The sequence below is a fragment of the Hakea prostrata genome, chromosome 3 (genome assembly GCF_041222555.1).
Source record: "Hakea prostrata isolate BN-2017 chromosome 3, UWA_Hpros_2, whole genome shotgun sequence".
Classification (NCBI taxonomy): domain Eukaryota; kingdom Viridiplantae; phylum Streptophyta; class Magnoliopsida; order Proteales; family Proteaceae; genus Hakea; species Hakea prostrata.
In genome coordinates this window covers 42357243-42376536 of record NC_142602.1, presented here as the reverse complement: position 1 = coordinate 42376536, position 19294 = coordinate 42357243, and the positions used below count along the sequence as shown (strand labels likewise).

Here is a 19294-nt window from a genome sequence, read left to right as displayed (position 1 = left end):
ATAGTTGTCGATGTAGTCAACAACTGCAGCTCTGTATGTCAACAACTGCAGCTCTGTAAGTGGCCTCATCCACATGCCTAAGATTTTTTGACAGTGGAAAGTTGTGATTCTCCAAATAAGGAACTGGCTCAACTGTATATGGAAAAGATGGTGGTGGGCCTGGTGGCTGTGGAATAGAGTGGTAGATCTGCTCAACAAATGAAGGAGCACCTGCCTTGTTAGCATAAAGATAAGGTCCATACTGACAATAAGGTTCCAGTGGCTGACTCCGATAGGTGACAATGGGAGGGTCACCATAAGCTCCATAGACTGCTCCATAACCATAAAGCTCCACTAGTGGTTGATCGTGAATTTGATAGCCAGGAGGGACACCATATGATCCATAACCATAAGCTCCATAAGTCGACCTTAGTAGAACCAATACTTTCCACAACAGTATCATATGAGCACTCTATAGGTCTATGCCATCCGGATTCTTGGAGGTGGAGTCTTTAGAATCATCAATCTCATCGATCTCATAGATCCCACCAAACTCTCGGCATCAGCCGGACGGTAGGACCCATATGATGGCGTGTCCTCTGTGCTATAGCCATGTTGTCTCCCCTTCCCCTTCCTCGAATATGTAGAGGAAACATTTTGGCCTTGAGATGCAGCTCCAGTATGGTCCTGAATCTTTTGTCGTGTGGGTGAACTGACTCTCACCTGTGAATCTCGGTGGTCGTCCTTCCCCCCCTTGAATTGGTGGTGGTGGTCTATCCCTAGGATCAGCTGAATCCTGATCACAAGGTCCAACACTCTCCTCATTCCCTCCATCATTGTCATCGTTATCATCATCACCATCACCATCACCGGAGGCTTGAGTCGCATAATCCTCAGTGTCGGACCAGACAATCAAATTCTCATTCTAGGTGGATGCACTAGGGTGTGGCATGAAGGGATGGGCAGGCGCTGTATGTGCACTCCCCTCCTAGACTATAAAGTCCTCCACATCAACCCCCATCTCATCTGCAATCTGTCTATTAGGACGACCTCCCTCCTCATCCAGCAATGGCTCTCCACTGTCCCTGATCCAGTCAATTGCTGGGTTATCGTCATCATCCATCTCAAATATGTCGGCCAACTCAATATTGTTACTCTCTCTTTCCATCCCCTGTCTAATATGATCCTCCCTCAGTCTTATATTTTAGTGTATGTACAGGTCTTCTAGACGCTTCACACCCAATCGGTTGCGCCTCTTCAAGTGAATGAGGTTGAAGGTGCTCCAATTCGCTCACAACCAAGTGGCGAACATGTTTGGGAGAGCACTTTGCTTGCAATCACACTCAAGTGGGGTGAGTCACGTCCAAATTGCAACCACCACTTAGCTGCAACAAACATTGACTCCAAGTCATTTCAATACTTAAATAACTAAATTAAAGATAGAATATAATAATTAAATATATAATGAATGAACTTACCCCTAGGGGCGGATTCCCATCCCGATACGACCACAGAACGACCGAAGCTCCCAGTGGCATCCCTAAATGTCTTTATCTAATATATAAAGAGAAAAAACAATAACTAGTTATTAGGTTAATGACTTAGTATAAAACTATGAATTGTGAATATTAAATGATTTAAATCACTATCTCACCTCCATAAGGATGATTGCTTGTTTAGATGGATCTGGTTCCAACTTCTCCACTACAGTTTGGACGGCATCCATCAAATCTTGCCTCATCCTAAGATTATCCTTGTAATGGTACTTGGGATTTAAATAGTATGTTGTGTAAGATAAATGTCATAAAATGGAATAGTTAAGGCTTAATAGTGTGATAACATAATGAAAATTAAATTGAATACTAGACTTAACAACTCACCAGCATTTGCAGTGGATGCTACAACATAGATTGCCATCTAACTTAGATGATTTTGAGGACTTTGTTGTTGTCGTGTGGGTGGACCTGAGCAACTTGTTGCTTCATCCTCTCTACTGCAACAAATATGTGTGGTAAAGTAGGTTTTCTCTGCTGATCTACCATCCTTAACATATGCACCACAGGCTCAAGCATCTTCACCACTATCTTCACATTATGCTATAAAGTCTCATCGAGTATGGTCAACTGTGCTCTCATTCCTCCCACGAATGAAGAACCCTCCCAGCTAAACCACTGCTTTGACGCAAACATGCTCCTAAGGCCAATCTTCCTACTCTCAAAGCTTTGCAATGCCATCCAATTAGTAGCAAATCTGGTTATGCCTGGCCTCATTAAGTCACCCTAACACTTGTCCCTCATCATCTTTAATGCATATATGTGGTTATAGATGAAGGTGCTAACTTGTTGAGCTTGCTCCACGGTCTTCTTCATAAGCTTGACCTTTCCGATGTCCTTCAACATTAAGTCAATGCCGAGCAACACATGGAGTCCAAAGAGGTTATATTTGTCCATCCATCAAGGCATCAATACAATGTCATAAAGTGTACATGTAATGTAAATATATGTATTTAAAAATGAAAATTAATACTATATGTTTTGAATCTTCTGATACCTGGAGTTCTCTTGCATCTTTAACCCAGCTTTCTTGTACTTGGAGCCATTATCAGTCACAATTTGTATCACATTTTCCACTCCAACGTCCTTCACCACTTGTTTTAATAATTTAAAAATATATTTTGCATCCTTCTTATCACCGGATGCATCTACTGACTTGAGGAACATTATCCTCCCATCATAATTCCACATGAAATTGATGATGGACTATCTAGTGGGACCAGTTCAACCATCAGCCATCACAGTCACTCCATAATGAGTCCACATGGGCTTTAATCCCTTAATATACTCATTTATGTCCTCTTTATGCTTGGGCAAATAGACATTATATATCTCATATGGAGTGAGTCCCCCCTATACACCACTCCCAGCTTTGCCTATCTCCTCAATCATATCCTTATAGTAGGGCCCTTTGGCTGTGTGTGTTGGAATACTATGGTAATAAGCCCATTTGGAGAAAGCCATCCCCACTTTTTCCTTCACACTCTGCCATAAGTGCTTCAACTTTCTCTGCTTATGCTCAGGCCTCACAAATAGGGTCGGATCATTGCGAAGTATCTCCAGATTTGGATCTGTAGGATGTGCTGATGAAACTCGACCCCTTGTAGGGGACCGTTGGATAGGAACCTCCTGCCTCACACTCTGACTCCTCCTCATAGGGACTTGGCAGTTGCCTGTGCCTCCCATACCTACTGGCTCTCTAGAGGACCCACAACCTGGAGACCTATGTTGCCTCCTCATGTCATCAACCCTTTGTTGCTCCCTACTCATCATCGTCGCTCTCCTGGTCTTTTCGGCCTCTGGTTCAGGGTCACATCCATACTCTCCTGGCTCATCTAGACCATAATCCTCGGGATCTAAAAGGTCATTTAAGCATGCATCCTCAAACTCCTGTGTTCTCTTCTCTTTTCTCTTTTGCTTGCCCCCACTAATATATGAGGCCATTGCCTTCTTGACCTCTACGGGCACTTTTTGGCACCTTACTACATCCCTGTTTCCACTAGCTAGATGCACTTTCAGTCTAGTGGCTCCACCTCCTCCTATTTGTTTCTTGCAGTAATTATACTTGCTCTTCTTCCTATCAGTTGTCAGTGGCCTCCCGTGTTGCCAAGCTATGTTTGAAATCTTTGAAGGAGAGTGCCTGATACAAGAAATACACACTAAGTATCTTGAAAAGCTCCACAATATGCTTAAAAAATTACATACATGCTTCTAATAATAACCTCCTATTTTTAAATATAAAAAAATATATAAGTATTTTTTAATATATAAATAATTTAAAAATATATAAACTACACACTATCTTAAAAAGCTCCACAACATGCTCCAAAAATTGCAATCATGCTTCCACTAATACTCTCCTATTTTTAAACTTAAAACATAAATTAATTAGTTTTTTAATATTTAATTTTTTTTAATTATATAAATGTATATTAAATACAATAAAATTACATAATTAACAGAAAAAAAAAATTGATTCAACACCATCACAACAATATGGTGTCTCAATTCTCACATACATTAATTTGAAACTCATACATCTATTATACATATACATTTTTTGCAAAATAAATAATTTACTAAATAATTTTTAATAACAGAAAAATAAAAAAATAGTAGGAAGAATAAAAAATTAATTTTGACACTACAAATTCATAGATCAACACTCTAAAGTAAACATATTTAAATTTGGAAGCAATCCAAGAAGATTTAAGGCACAAACAAAACAAAAATAAAAAAAATGAAGAAGTTGGTTACTCACTTTGCAAGATTTGAGAAAATGCACAAATGGAAGAAAAAATCTAGTGTTTGAATGAAATGGAGTTGTAGAAATTAAGTAAAAAGAGGGATAAAAGCAAGATAAATAAAAAAAAATCAAAATAGGGTTGAAATGTCACTGGCGATAGGGCTCGAAATGGCCGAAAATGACGGAAGGTCGAAAAAGAGCTCGAAAATGGACACTTTATAACCTGCATTGGTGTCGTTTCGGCTCGATACAGTATTGGGCCAAAATATCGTATTGTATTGACCAAAATTCCGGTCGATACGATACAAGACACTTTTTGTGCTTGTCCATGTATTTCGTTTCGATTTGAAAATATGCAGGCATTTCGACCAAAATTTCGTTAGTTTCTGTCGAATTTTGTTCCATGGCTCCAGGTGGGTAAGGCCCACCAGGGCCAAACTTGCACCCCTACTTCCATCTATGATAGTTAGAGGCATCCTCTAGCTGCTTTGCAGTTGAACGATGGGATGATGAAGAAATAATCTGAGTCATAGCAGTCTTATTAGATGAAGTTTCTCCCGCAGAATCAGTAGAAGAGCAGCAAAAGTAGTCCATAACAGTCTTCAAACAGATCCATTAAAGCAGCCCAAAAAGTAGATCGAAATACATCCTTAAACTGGCAGAATTTTCCTCTAAACAGGGAATAATTGAACTCAATAAATAGAGTTGCAGAATTAACCTTATACCCAATAATAGCGAAACACAGCTTCTGTCCCCAAAAAGGAAGCAGAGAAATTTCCAAGAGGAGGTATCCACTGTCAAAATTTCCAGAAAAGGAAGTCTTTCAATTCCTAACTCAAATTGAAACAAATTTCCAATTGATACCTTAGGAACAGAAGCTGTCTTCTAACGAAAAAGACCTAGTTCTTGCTTTTGTTCATGAACTAGTCTTCAAAAGATCAGAAACAGTACAAGAGGGTGCTGCACCCCCAACCAGAAGCATGAAGTTTTTCAAAAATAAGTTGTAGGAGCTTCTGCCAATAAGAACACACACAAACGAGATGAAAAGGAAAGCTTAGTGACCTCTGGTTGTGGTTCCAGTGACTGCTCTGATACCATGTCAATTATAATTATGAAACAGAATAGAAAAGAGAAAACAAGAGAAGATAGGGCTTGATTTGTCTTGGAGCTTCACTCAGAACTTGTGAAGACTCCATTCTCAACAGCTTTATTTGTAATGGAGAAATACAAGGAATCAGATTAAAACAATAACTTGAACTTGTATTCAAACTAGACAGCAGCCTCCAGGCATGTCTAGAATTAGCGACAGATGCCGACTCTCAATGGCTGGAATGCCCTTTTTACCCTTCTAATCTAACAGTGCCGATCCAATGTGCCATTTGTGCTTGCATTTATTTTCATGGTTTGCCTGCCAGATAAGCCTTCTGTAGTAGTAGTAGTAGTGATGGTGGTAATATTGATGATGATGGCTGTATGAAATGTTTTTTAATGCCTACTAAAAAAGCGGCAATGCCTTTATGAACAACATTCTACCCAATATTCCTATGTTTTGATTATCTCCAATACTCCCCATTGCTCACTGTACTCTTCATAATTTTTCTTCCAGAGTGCTAGAAGTTCAGTGTCCAAATCTGCTGCTGCAAATGTACCACATACTTGCAACTGGTACGTTGTTTTAGTGGGATTCTCTCTTTATAATATTTATGTTTATATACTTTTTCTCATCTAAAGAACTTTCAGGTTTGTTTGATGGATTTCCATTTGGACTACACCAGGTCCTCTACTTGCGGGGCTAGAGTTTATTTTCATCATCCTGGTGCATTTGAGGGCTTCTTCAGAAAAGATATTGTACGGATGCTTCCTTTACTTCTTTCCCCTTTATTTACAGAATGAAGTTGGCTGCTTGTTCTGTGAATCAACAATGAGGAAAGCAAGAATTCAAATATGAGGATTGAAAATAGAAGTCGTGAAGCTGATGTATACTGTACAGTTTAGGAATTATAATACTTGTATTTATTTGAACAGCCTCAAGCCAAATTGGCACCCTGTAAGATGATTTTTCCCAATTCAATATACAGATGAACCTCATTATTTAGCCTTTATTCTTCTTTTATTGTATCGTTTCATTTTCTTAATATTTGGCATCATTTGTTGCATCCGGCCCCAACACAAACACTCCTAATTGAATATATCCGGATGAATATCGTCACATTTTCTTTGTCTTCAGTCTTTTTTCTGTTGCTTTCGTCGTCACTCGTTCCAACTCTCATCAGATGAACCATATAGGTCCTTGAACTCTGGAATCCTGATCAATGAAGTTGACATATTCCAACAGTTGGTTGAACCAAGAGTTTAAAACCGTTTGTGAAATCCAGTCCAAACCTTAATCCGGAAATCTAATTGTTTGTAGGATCGAAGACCCGAAGTGAAGGTAGAAGACAATTGTGGACCATCTTAGTGGAACCCATCGTAATTGACTTATAACCCATGGAGGTTGATGATGGAGTTCTCTATATGGAAACCTTACCATACTTGGAGAAGTAGTTGCAACTTGTCGAAGAAGAGTTTGTATGATGGACTTGAACCCTAGTTTGCCACTCTTTGGAAGGTCCCTCAATGCTAGGTTAAGACTCTTGGTTGAGTTGGGAAAAGTCCCCTATGGAATTATGGTTTTCGGAGTTTCATAACCTGATTTTGGCCTCACTGTGAGTGTTGGTCGATCAGTCTTGGTTGATCTGATCGACCAAGCATGACCGACCAAAGGTGTGAGGGACTGTTTTGTCAATCTCTGTGTTTTTAGGTATTTGAAGCACAATATATTATAACTTTGTGTTAAACTGCCTCATAATGTTCTAAAGCCTCTAGAAAACGTGGGAAGCACCTCTTAGCATTTTCATTGGAGCTTTGGAAGATCCTCAACGATTCACCAAAGTTCTTTAGTGATCTTCTTCCTCAAGGTTGATAATCACTCATACTCTCTCATTGACTTCTTCTAACCACTGTGATTAGGAGGGAGGTTCTAAGTCATTACCATGACCTCTCCTTCAATCCCCGTAGTTTTAGAGAGAATCTCCATTCACTCTATCACTTTGTGAATCTACACAAGATTATTTCGAAGGGAAATCAAGTGTGATCTTCACGAATGAATATTTATTCTAAGACTTTGATTCTTAATGCATGCTAAATTCATTCCTAGAGTGAATTTTCATTCTCTCTAGTCTTTCTGTAGAATTCGCAGATTGATTTCGATAGAAGTCTAGTTTATGATTAAATTAGAATTCTCTTCCAAGGACCATTGTTGATGCTTAGACTATGCTAGATAATCTTACTTTACTATTATGGAATTTTCCTTAAAATTTCATTGTGTTTTGAATCCCAGAAGATGAGTTTTGGATAAAAAACTAGAGGTTATGTCCGTATAGGACTGCCTTGGTCAATCACCGTTGGTCGATCTGAGCGACCAAGCCTGATTGACCGAAGTGGTGAGTGACAAAAAGGTTTCTCTGTTTTGGTTCGTTTCATCTTCAATCTTGGAGGGTTTGTTCCTAATGTCTAATCTATGCTTGTTTAGGGTTTCTTTGGTAACTTTGAACCTATCCTTATACTTTTTTCCAGAGTTTTATGAAGTTAACTAAGGTAAGGACGTTTATTATCAAATAACCTAAAGTACATGACTGCTTGTATTGAAACTGAATTGCATGATCATACTACTGTTTTAAGACTTGTTTATAATTATATTGCTACTGTAACTACTTTAACTATAGTAGGACATTGCTCATGTGATTCACTTATTTATATTGAATATGAATGATTAGTTATTACTCATGTGAATGGTTTATCAATTATGATTATTAATGACTGAATTGAGATGCAATTGCCTAAGTTGTAACTGGGCAATGGGGAATGTCTTTTTGACATTTCTGTCTTTGGACACTAATGGAGGTGGTATGAGACGCTTTCCTATGGTTCCCTTTGATGCTTTCCCTGATTACTGGTTGACATACCTAGGCATGTCTAGTAGTGTTTGGCTAGGATTACCCTGTTATATCAGACCCTATTGAAAGGGAATTGAGATCGAGTGACCAGTGGTAGCAATGGAGATTTGTGGGCGCGCAAGACCGGTAACCAACTTGTGAGAGGACATGAATCACATTGTGAGGGGTCATTCATTGGTAGGGTTGCATTTAGTAGACTTGGGCTCATGGGCGCTCAAGATCGGTAACCTTCCCATGAGAGGACATGAATCACATTGTAAGAGGCCATTCATTGGTAGGGTTGCATTCAGTAGACTTGGGCTCATGTGCGCTCAAGACTGGTAACCAACCAGTGAGAGGACATGAGAGCTTCTTGCCTATTATTTGTAGATGACCAATAGGGTTAAGAGTCTGTAGTCCGAGTTGGTCAGTGCCATAGGATATGCTGATTCTAGTGGGAAGGATACTGGAAAGGATCGTGAGAGGCGAGGAATAGAAGTATCTAACCTTGACATGATATAACTAAGTAGAACACTTGCATTGGGTTAAGTTTAACTTTGACATGCGCCAATACTCAGACCAATGGTAATGTGAGAGAGCGGTGACGTAATCCCCAGCCATGGAATGTCCGAGAGGGATGCAGGACCCAATTACCACCGGAGAACTCAAGATACCGAGATGGTTGAGGGTGAGTGATTTGAGACCTACCCAGAGGAGTATGGTGCTATGACTTAAAGCATGTCTGCCACTAGAGACCAGCATATATAAAGTTAGAAGCATACTTGCATATCTATTTCATATCACATTGCATCCTATATGTTCTGCTATCATGTTATATGAGTTGTTTGTGAATGAACTGCCTTGCTGAGTTCTTTTGAACTCATCCTTTTTGGAACAACTTTGTTAGATATTTCTACAGATACTGATGACTATGAGAACTAGTATTACGAAACCCCAACGGATGACTCATACGGTACCCAAGTACTGATTGTTATGACTACAACAGTGAAGACTACCAATGTAAAGTTGGAACTTATCAAGATTAGTCAGACTCTGGTGGTTGTGTATCAGCGATGGGATATTGAAGCCTTTACCTTTTGACATACCATTTATAGATTTGAAGAGACTTATGTTTAGACTTAGTTATCCTTTTTCTTATACTCTTGAGACAATTGTAATTTTAGTTACATTTTTTATCTACTTTTTCATTGCTATCATAGAGTGCTTTTTCGCTACACTCTATATTTGATTTATTCTTTTGGTATCATTTTTTGCACTCTGATTGAATTGTAATCTTTCTATGAACCTTTCATTGATTATTCATTTATAATATTTACACATTGATTTAGTCTTGTTCTCGATTGTATTGTTGTGAATGTGGGAGGATGATTTCCATGAACTGATCTTTGGGGCTGTGGATCACACACTCGGGTACCGCGGTTAGGGTACTGGCTGGGTGGATGTGACACCTATAGAACCAGGTAAGAGCCCTTTCTTAAGTTGGTGAAGGACCCAGGTGAATCTTGTGGCTTCTGGAAACCAAAAATTTGATTTTTACCCTTTGGCATTGCTTGGTCAATTGCCTTGGTCGCCCCAAGGCTTCCTCTAGGGCAGAATTGTCACTTCTCAAAATATTAGGTTTTCGAAGCCTGATATATTCAAACTTCGATCAAATTTATACCACTTTGCCTCTAAATTATTGGAGAACATGAGAAGAACCCTAGAACTCTCTCTTCAAAGCCAAGGAAGATCCCCAAGCATTCGTAAGAGTTTTTTTGTCGAATCTTCTTCTACAAGGTTAGTATTCGCTTCTATTCTCTCTAGATCTATTCTCACTATTGTTTCAATCCATTGTTGTGATTATGAGGAAGGTCTTATACTACTGTAATGACCTAATATCTGATCCTCATAGTCTTAGAGTGAATTCCTGTTCACTCTATTCTTTTCATGGACAACACGGTGTGATTTTGGTATTAAACCTAGTATAATCTTCATGATCTTAATTCTATTTGTGTTGATTGACCTCTGACCTATGCTAGATCTATTCTTAAGTAAAATCTTGACCATGATCTACTATTTTCTTATCTTTAGAATGAATCCCCATTCATTCTAGTCTATCTATTAAATCTATGGATCAATTTTGGATTAAGCCTATTATGTGATTTGATAGATTTCTATCCAATGACCATGTTAGATGGTTAGATCATGCTAGATAGTCTTCTTATACTATTTTAGAAATTTTCTATTAATTTCGGAGTGTTCCGAACTCAAACGATGAGTTTTCGACCAAAATTGGAGTTTTCTGTTCGTACAAAGTAGGCTTGGTTGCTTGCCTTGGTCGCCCCAAGTGACCAAAGAGGTATGTGATAGCAACTTTTCCCTGTTTAGCCTCCGTTTCATTTCCGATCATTAGGGTTTGTTCCTTACATTCTATACTTGTTTGTTTTGGGTTATTTTGGTGATTTTGAACTTATTCTCTGACCTCTTTATTCGGAGATTACGAATTGAATATAAGGTGAGTACGGTCACTCACAATTGACATAATTATATTCATTGTTTTGATGGAACTCATACGAATGTCTTAACTATTGTTTAGGACTTAATCATTACTGTTATACTTTTGCAGTTATAGTATACTATTCATGATGTGATTTACATGCTTGTATTGAATGTGAATGATGGGATTGTGAATGGACCTTGATATGATAATTGTGGAATCATATTGTGATGTGATTGCCTATGTGAAATCCCACTTAACTCTAATTCGAAAATCCATAGTGTAAATCCGAAGACCCGAAGTGAAGGAAGAAGACAATTTTGGGCCATCCAATTTGAACCCATTAGGTCTGACCTATAACCCTTAGAGGTTGTTGATGAAGATCTTAGTGTGGAAACCCCGAGTGAGTTTGGATGATGATGTGATTAGAATGAAGTTTGACTTGAAAGGCGGAGCAAGATACAATATTGACACTCTTTGGAAGGTCCTACAATGCTAGGTAAGACCCTTTTTTATGTTGGAATAAGTCCTAGTGGAGTTTGTGGCTTTTGGAGAATCAAAGACCTGTTTTTGGCCTTGCTGACCACCTTGGTTGCTCCAAGCAACCAACCTGACCAACCAAAGGTGACAAGGGCAGTTTGGTCAATTCCTTGAAAATTAGGTTCTTGAAGCCCTATTTAAGTGTTTTTTGTTATAATTTGTCCCATAATGTTCTAAAGCCTCTGGAGAACGTGGGAAGAACCTTAGAACCTCCTCTTCAAAGCTAAAGAAGATCCCCAAGCATCTGTAGGAGTTTCTCTGTCAAATCTTCTTCTACAAGGTTAGTAATCGATCTGTTTCTCTTTAGATCTATCCCTCTCTTTTGTTTCTACCCAATTTCGTGATTGTGAGGAAAGTCTTATGCTGCTATAATGACCTAATCTTAGATCCTCATAGTCTTAGAGTGAATTCCCATTCACTCTATTCTCTTCGTAGAGAGTACGGTGTGATTTCAGTGTTTAACCTAGATGATGACCATGATCTTATTCTAAACTGAGTTGTTTGATTTCTAATCTCTTTTAGATCTATTCCTAGGTTGTTTTCTAAGCATGATCTATTGTTCCCTCTTTCCTAGAGTGAATTCCCATTCACTCTAGTCTCTCTGTGAATTCAACGGGCTGATCGATTTCGGTTTAAGCCTATTTTATGATCTGATTAGATTTCTATTCCATTGACCATGTTTGATGCTTAGATCATCATAGATAGTCTTAGTATGTTATTGTGGAACTCCCCTTTGAATTTCGGAGTAATCGGACTTCAAACGAAGAGTTTTTGACCAATTTAGGGGTTTTTGTTCGTACAATAGCGCGTTGGTCGCTCCAAGAGACCAAGCCTAAGTGACCAACAGAGTCAGTGAACAACAAATTTCTTTGTTTTGCTTCCGTTTCGTCTCCGATCGTTAGGGTTGTTCCTTCTGTTCTATACATGTTTGTTTAGGGTTATTTTGGTGATTTTGGAATTGCCCTATGATTTCTTTCTTGAGGATTACGAATCGAATTCAAGGTGAGTACATTCACTCACAATTGACATATTGCATTCTATATGTTGTTTGATTTGGTTTGCATATGATAGCTACTGTTTTAGATTCTTTTCTATATTGTTTTAATTCTGTAATTACAGTATGCTATTCATGATGTGATTTACATATTTATGAATGGGAATGATTGGATTGTGAATGGATCTTGCTTTGATATAAGTATGCAATCATGATGTGATTGCCTAGGTTGTGATTGTGGAATGAGAAATGCCCTTTTGGAGTTTCTGTCAATGGACACCAGTGGAGGTGGTATGGGACACATTCCTATGGTGCCCCTTGGCGCTTTCCCTGATTACTAGTTGACATACCTAGGGCATGTCTAGTAGTGTTAGGCTAGGAGAACCTTATTATATTAGATCCTATTGGAGGGGAATTGAGACCGAATGACCCGTGGCAGCAATGGGGATTTGTGGGTGCTCAAGACCGGTTGTCACATCCACCCAGCCGGTACCCTATCTGGCATACCCGGGATGTGATCCACAGCCCCAAAGATCCATAGTCCAGGGACCACACCATCCACATTGACGATAACACAATCATGAACAATCAATATTAAACTAAACAATTGATAATAATAGAATTCAGAAATGAGATACCAAAGATAATCAGAGTGCGGAAATAAATATCTTATCAGATAAAATTAAGAAGGCAGTGGGCGGAATCCACTCCTTCAACCAAGCGGAAAGTGAGGTCAAAACCAGATAATTACAAGTCTCAAGTTATATGGATAAATCGAAAGTTATTACAATTCTTCCAAGTTTAACAAACATAAAAGAAAGGAAATGGGCCTCTACGCATAAGTCTCCTCCACAATAAATAAGTTCTCTTAAAAAATGAAGACCATAGAGATCCAAAATGGTTGCTCCCACACTATCCCAGGGCTAACTTTGATACGCCGAAGGATCTTCTTTGGTACCGTCACCGAAGTCTTCATGGTAGCTAGCCTCCGGATAGTAGTATGGGTATCCAGGTCCGCCTCGGGGAACATACCATTAGAATAATCACCTGCAGAGTAGTCTAACACAACATTGCAATAGAAAAATAATGAGTTCAAAAGAACTCAGCAAGGTAGTTATTTCACAACACATAAGCCACATGATAACTGTCACGTCCTCCCATCCGGTACCCTATCTGGCATACCCGAGAGTGTGATCCACAGCCCGAAGATCAGGTATCGAGTGATCAACCTCCCACATAAACAATAACATAATCATGAACAATCATAATAAAAGTGCGGAAGATAAACCATAGATCCAATAAGGAAAGAATGAATCATAAATAAATCAGAAAGATAGTTATAATCAGAGTATCAAACAGATAAGTAAAGTGAGGCAAAAATCCCACTCTACAACCAGCGGAAAAGTAGCTCTAAAAAGAATAAACTAGACAAAATCTAATCCCAGTAGCAAGTACATTGGGTAACTAAATTGTTCTCCACTTTATAGACTACATCCTTATAAGTGTAAATCTCATAAATGGCACAAGGACGCTTCCACTCAATGGTCGGACTAAGCATCGTACGGAGCATAACCACTCGCGGGATCTTCAGTGTAATTGTGGTAACCGCAATCACCTTCCTGGAGATATGCCTCTTCGCCTTGCGCTTCTTCATAGGGACCGTCATAGTATTCAAGACTGCAGGATAGTCTAACAAACATTGTACAATAAAGGAATGAGTTTCAAAGAAACTCGGTAAGGCGATTAAAATCCATAATAACATAAATGGCAGGATTCCGAACAAACATAAATGCAATATGATATGAGACAAGCAATGAATGAATGAATCTAACCCTATGTATGCTGGTCTCTATTGGCAGACATGCTTTAAGTCATAGCACCGTACTTCTTTAGGAAAGTCCACTCACATCCTCAACCATTTAAGATATCTTGGATTCTCTCACGGATCATTTCACCGGTCTTGAGCAGCCGATTGGTAATGGGTCCTTCATCCCTCGGGACAAACCATGGCGCGGGGGTTAAGTCAACACACTCTCTCACAACCATTTGGTATAAGTCTTGGCGCATGTCAGGGTAAAACCTAGCCATATGCAAGTCTTCTACTTAGTTACATCAAGTCAGATCCAGATACGTCCATTCCTCGCCCCTGGCGATCCTTTCCGGTATCCTTCACACTAGAGTCCTCATAGTCCCTGACTACGGACTCATCAACCCTATTGGTTATCCACATATGGTACACGGGAAGCTCTCACGTCCTCTCACGGGTTGGTTACCGGTCTTGAGTGCCCGTGAGCCCAAGTCTAACCATATGCAATCTTACCAATAAATGGCCCCCACAATGTGATTCCTGTCCTCTCACGGGTTGGTTACCGGTCTTGAGCGCCCATGAATCCCCATTGCTACCACGGGTCGTTCGGTCTCAATACCCCTCCGATTAGGGTCTGACATTACATGACATCCTAGCCAAACACTACTAGACAATCCTAGATATGTCATCCAACAGTTTAGGAAGGTGTCCAGAGGGCATCTCCGGAAACATCCCATAATATTCCCGTAGTAGTCCAAGGACAGAAGTGTCAAAAGGACACCTCTCCTTTCCAAACCATACTTAAGCATACACATGCATCAATTCATATCATCACATATATGGTAACTTCATATATGGAAAGAAATCAATAAGTACAATCAACTTGTATATAATTGGTAAATAAATCATTCATGAATCAATTAATCATAAACAAGTAATGCTACTGTAATCAAAGTTATACAACAGTAGTATATCATTGTAAGAATCTAATTTAGGAAACATGTCAATGTTATTCAAATATAGAAACTAGATTCATGCTATCTATGTAATTAAGGAAATAACCATCCTTACCTTTTATAACTTGCAAAGGGATCCTAAGAAATCAAGTAAGATCTTGGCAAACTTGAGAAGAAGGTCCTAAACAAGTATATACAACATATTAGGAAAGATCCCTAACAGAAAAGATACCAAAACATCCAACACGGACCAATTCTGGAGTTGCTTTGTACTCATTGGTCGAGTGGATTGGTCGATTGGCCCGATCGACCAATCCATCGACCAATGCAGATGATAGCCCTAAAAAAACAGAGTTTTAAGATATGAAATCCGAATTTGGTAGTTCAAAAGGGTACTAATCAAGGGGTAAACTACATCAGTAGTATTCTAACATATAGGGGACCTCAAAACACCAATCAAATCAAGACATCAAGATCCAAATTAGGAAACAAAAAGTTACCATAATTAAATCAACCATGGATCTTGATGAATTCGAAATAGAAATCAAAGACAAGAACAATAGGAGGATGGATCATTGCTTCAGGTAAAGGTATCATGAAAACATACTTAGATCTTCAAGGAAAAAGGCTTAGAAGCATAAATCTAAATAAGGAAATAAAACCTACCATATATGTAACTACCATGCTTCATGAAGAACACATAGTATGGTAGAAGAGAACAACTAGAGATTGATAGATCATGGATCATGGAAAGAAAACACAGTAATTAACTACTAACATGATCAATATAGAAGATCCAAAGAGATCAGAATTCAAATCAGAAGTTTAACAAGATTAGATCATGGTTTGATCATGATTCCTTCAAAAGCTTGCAATGATCATGGTTAAGATCATTGTTCTAGCCTCAAATCCTTAGGATGATCATAAGAACATGTTTAGAGATGTTTGCAACAGAGAATGCAACATCTCTTCTACTGTCTCAACTCAAAAAGGAAAGAAAAACAAAGATGGAGGAGAAGAAGAGAGAGTAGACATACCTTTTGATGCAAAAGGAAGAGTTTCGACGAAGATCCGTCAAGAAAACACCAAGGATGCAAGGGAGATGACTTGCAGAGGTCTTTGGTTCGTTCCAAAGAGTTTGGAGGCAGCAAATACGAAGTGGACTCGAGATTGGACTTAAATAGAGCAAGAAAAACCTAATTGCCAAAGACAGCACTCATTGGTCGAGTGGATTGGTCGACTGGCCCAGTCGACCAATCAGTCGACCAATGTTGACAGTAAGTCCAAAACAGGGAATTGAAGGCCCAGATCAAATCCAATCCTAAAGGGGTTTTGCACACAAGTCAAGTGACTTACCTAATAGGTAGAAATGCCTTCAAACCAAGATAGAGAGCACTCCAAGTCCATCAACTAATCCGATCTTCATCAAGATTCAGTTTCCATAAATAGAACTTCATCATCAACTTTCATGGATTCAAAGCCAGACACCAAGTCCTCCACTGGGATGGCCCAAAGCTGACTTCTTACTTTACTCCGGGTCATCTGACCTACAAATAACAAGGTTTCCGGGTCAAGGTTAGGGCTGGGTTTTACAATAACAATAATAAGATAATGCAGATGATATGAGACATATAATGCAATATGATTCTACCCTAAGTATGCTGGTCATCTATGGTAGACATGCTTTAAGCCGTAGCACCATACTTCTTTAGGTAGTCTCAGTCACTCATCACTAGGGGGAATTGGGTCCTGCATCCCTCTCGGACAAATCCATGGTTGGGGGTTTCGGTCACCACTCTCTCACATCACCATTTGGCCTAAGTATTGGCGCATGTCAAGGTAAAGCCTAGCCCAATGCAAGTCATCTACTTAGTCATATCATGTCAGTTCCAGATACGTCCATTCCTCCCCTCTCGGGATCCTTTTCGGTATCCTTCACACTAGAGTCACGGATATTACTCACCGGACTCATCAACCCAATTGGTCATCCACAAATAGTAGACGGGAAGCTCTCACGTCCCCTCACGGATCACTTCACCGGTCTTGAGTGCCCATGAGCCCAAGTCTAGCCATTTGCAACCCTACCAATAAATGGCCCCTTTCGGGTATCCGCAATGCAATTTATGTCCTCTCACGGAGTGGTTACCGGTCTTGAGCGCCCACAAATCCACACTACTACCACGGGTCGTTTCGGTCTCAATGCCCTTCAGAATCGGGTTTGATATGATAGGGACATCCTAGCCAAACACCACTAGACAAGTCCTATGTATGTCATCCAATAACCCGGGAAAGCGTCGATGGACATCTTCAGAGAACATCCCATACTATTCCCTCTGATGTCCAAGGACAAAAGCACCAGTAGGGTACTCCTCAATCCCAAGTTATACTTAAGCAATCACATGCCCAAGTCCATCATATCAATTCACAAGATACAACATCATAGTAAACATTCTATTCATAACATTGACATAATTCATCATATATTGAAATTGATAAACATAATAAGGCATTGTAATAAAACAAATGTGAACACAATGCTATTGTTATAAGACATATGTAGCAAGTCTAAAATGGTAAGAACATGAGATAGAGACTATATTCACTATGTTAGGAATATCAAGTCAAAATCACACATCCTAAGTAATTGTAGTGATAACTATCCTTACCTTGAGTTGGGGAAGAAGATGGTCTAAGATCACAAGCAAGTGGCCCAATTAGTCTTAAAACCCTAAACAAACATATATGAAGGATTAGAGAAGAAATTAGAATAATCGGAGATCGAACGAATCAAAACTAGGCAAAAGTTGTTGACAACAACTCTGTTGGTCGATACATTGGGTCGATGGTATCGACCAACAAGCATCGACCCAAAGAGTTTCAGATAGCAAGGTGGGTTTTTGGGTTTTGGCCCAAATTTGGTCTTTCGGGTCTCGAATCGATATGAAACTTGGGGAATAGTCTAAACACACTATAGAGACCTCAATTATCAAGGAATTAACATCATCCAATGGTCAAATTAGAAATCCCCAATTTGGCATATCAAGTTCAAGAGTTGAAAATCATGGCATTGGTTATTATTTAATACAAATTGGGGGAAAACATAGTGGATTAGGTAGGGAATAACTTAGGAGCAATATTGAAATCATATGCAAGGTATATATTAGGTTAATCATAGGCTTCATCTCAGTTTTGGTAAATAAAGTAAGTTGGTAAGCAACAAATCATGGAAATGCATAGTAAATGATCAAGAGGTAAGTAAATCATAGTAAGATTGGGGAAAACATCAATGTATGAGGAAAAGAAGACTCATGGCAAGGTGTTTGCAAGGTTGGAGCACCTTGGCCATGGTCCAAATAGTAAAAATGAGAATAAAGATGAGTGAGAAAGAGACTAGGAGAGAGAGTCATACCTTGAGAGTAGAGTAAGAGAGTGGAAGTGAGTGGTTGGCAATGATTAGTGGGGAAGATGCTTCACCATTACCAAGAAGGAGTTCTTAGGAGTCTCATCCACGTTCTCAGGTGCCTCAATGATTAGAATAGGGTTCAAAACACAAGGATGGAATAAATAGAGTAGGGAATATTCCACATAATCTTTAATTCGGATTCAGTAACACTGTTGGTCGATACATTGGGTCGATGGTATCGACCAAGACATGTTTCTGCAGAATTTTTCCAGAATAGTTCAGCAACTTTAGGTGTGGACTTGGATGGCTATACAAGGTCAAATTGCATGGGGTTTTCTCCTATAGTTCATTCAAGAAGTCTAGTTTTGGGGAATACCTTCGGATTTTGCATAGGAGTCCGTTTGATATCTCAATTGTCTCACTCTTCATCAGTGCGCAGATTCTAACTTAGCACTGATAATGTGCTCAAGGGAGGAGCAACATCATCAATGTCCATAGAATGGAGTTCCGACACCACATCATCAACTAGTAGGGTCCACAAGTCCCTTCTACCACCACTTCAGGTCTTCGGACCTACAAACACAACAATTTCCGGGTCGGGTCAAGGTTAGGTAAAAGCTAGATTTTACACCCGTAACCAACCCATGAGAGGATATGAATCACATTGTGAGGGGCCATTCATAGGTAGGGTCGCATTTAATAGACTTGGGCTCATGGGCGCTCAAGACCGGTAACCAGCTCGTGAGAGGACATGAGAGCTTCTTGTTTATTATTTGTTGATGACCAATAGAGTTAAGAGTCCGTGGTCCGAGTTGGTTGAAGCTATAGGATATGATGACTCTAGG

General features: G+C 39.3%; 1 protein-coding gene across 3 annotated transcripts in view; it reads left to right on the top strand.

Annotated features, from left to right (window-relative positions):
• Positions 1 to 6809, top strand: part of LOC149022305 (histone H3-lysine(4) N-trimethyltransferase ATX1-like) — a 44219-nt gene extending 37410 nt beyond the window's left edge. Inside the window, exons 25-26 of one of the 3 annotated variants that reach the window (XM_089150437.1) lie at positions 5885 to 5943; positions 6054 to 6809. The gene's annotated coding sequence lies outside the window, so the exon portion shown is untranslated. Of the gene's footprint in view, positions 1 to 5884; positions 5944 to 6018 lie in introns of all 3 variants that reach the window. The other 2 variants (XM_089150436.1, XM_089150438.1) reach the window with 2 other exon arrangements.
• The last annotated feature ends 12485 nt before the right edge of the window (positions 6810 to 19294 follow it).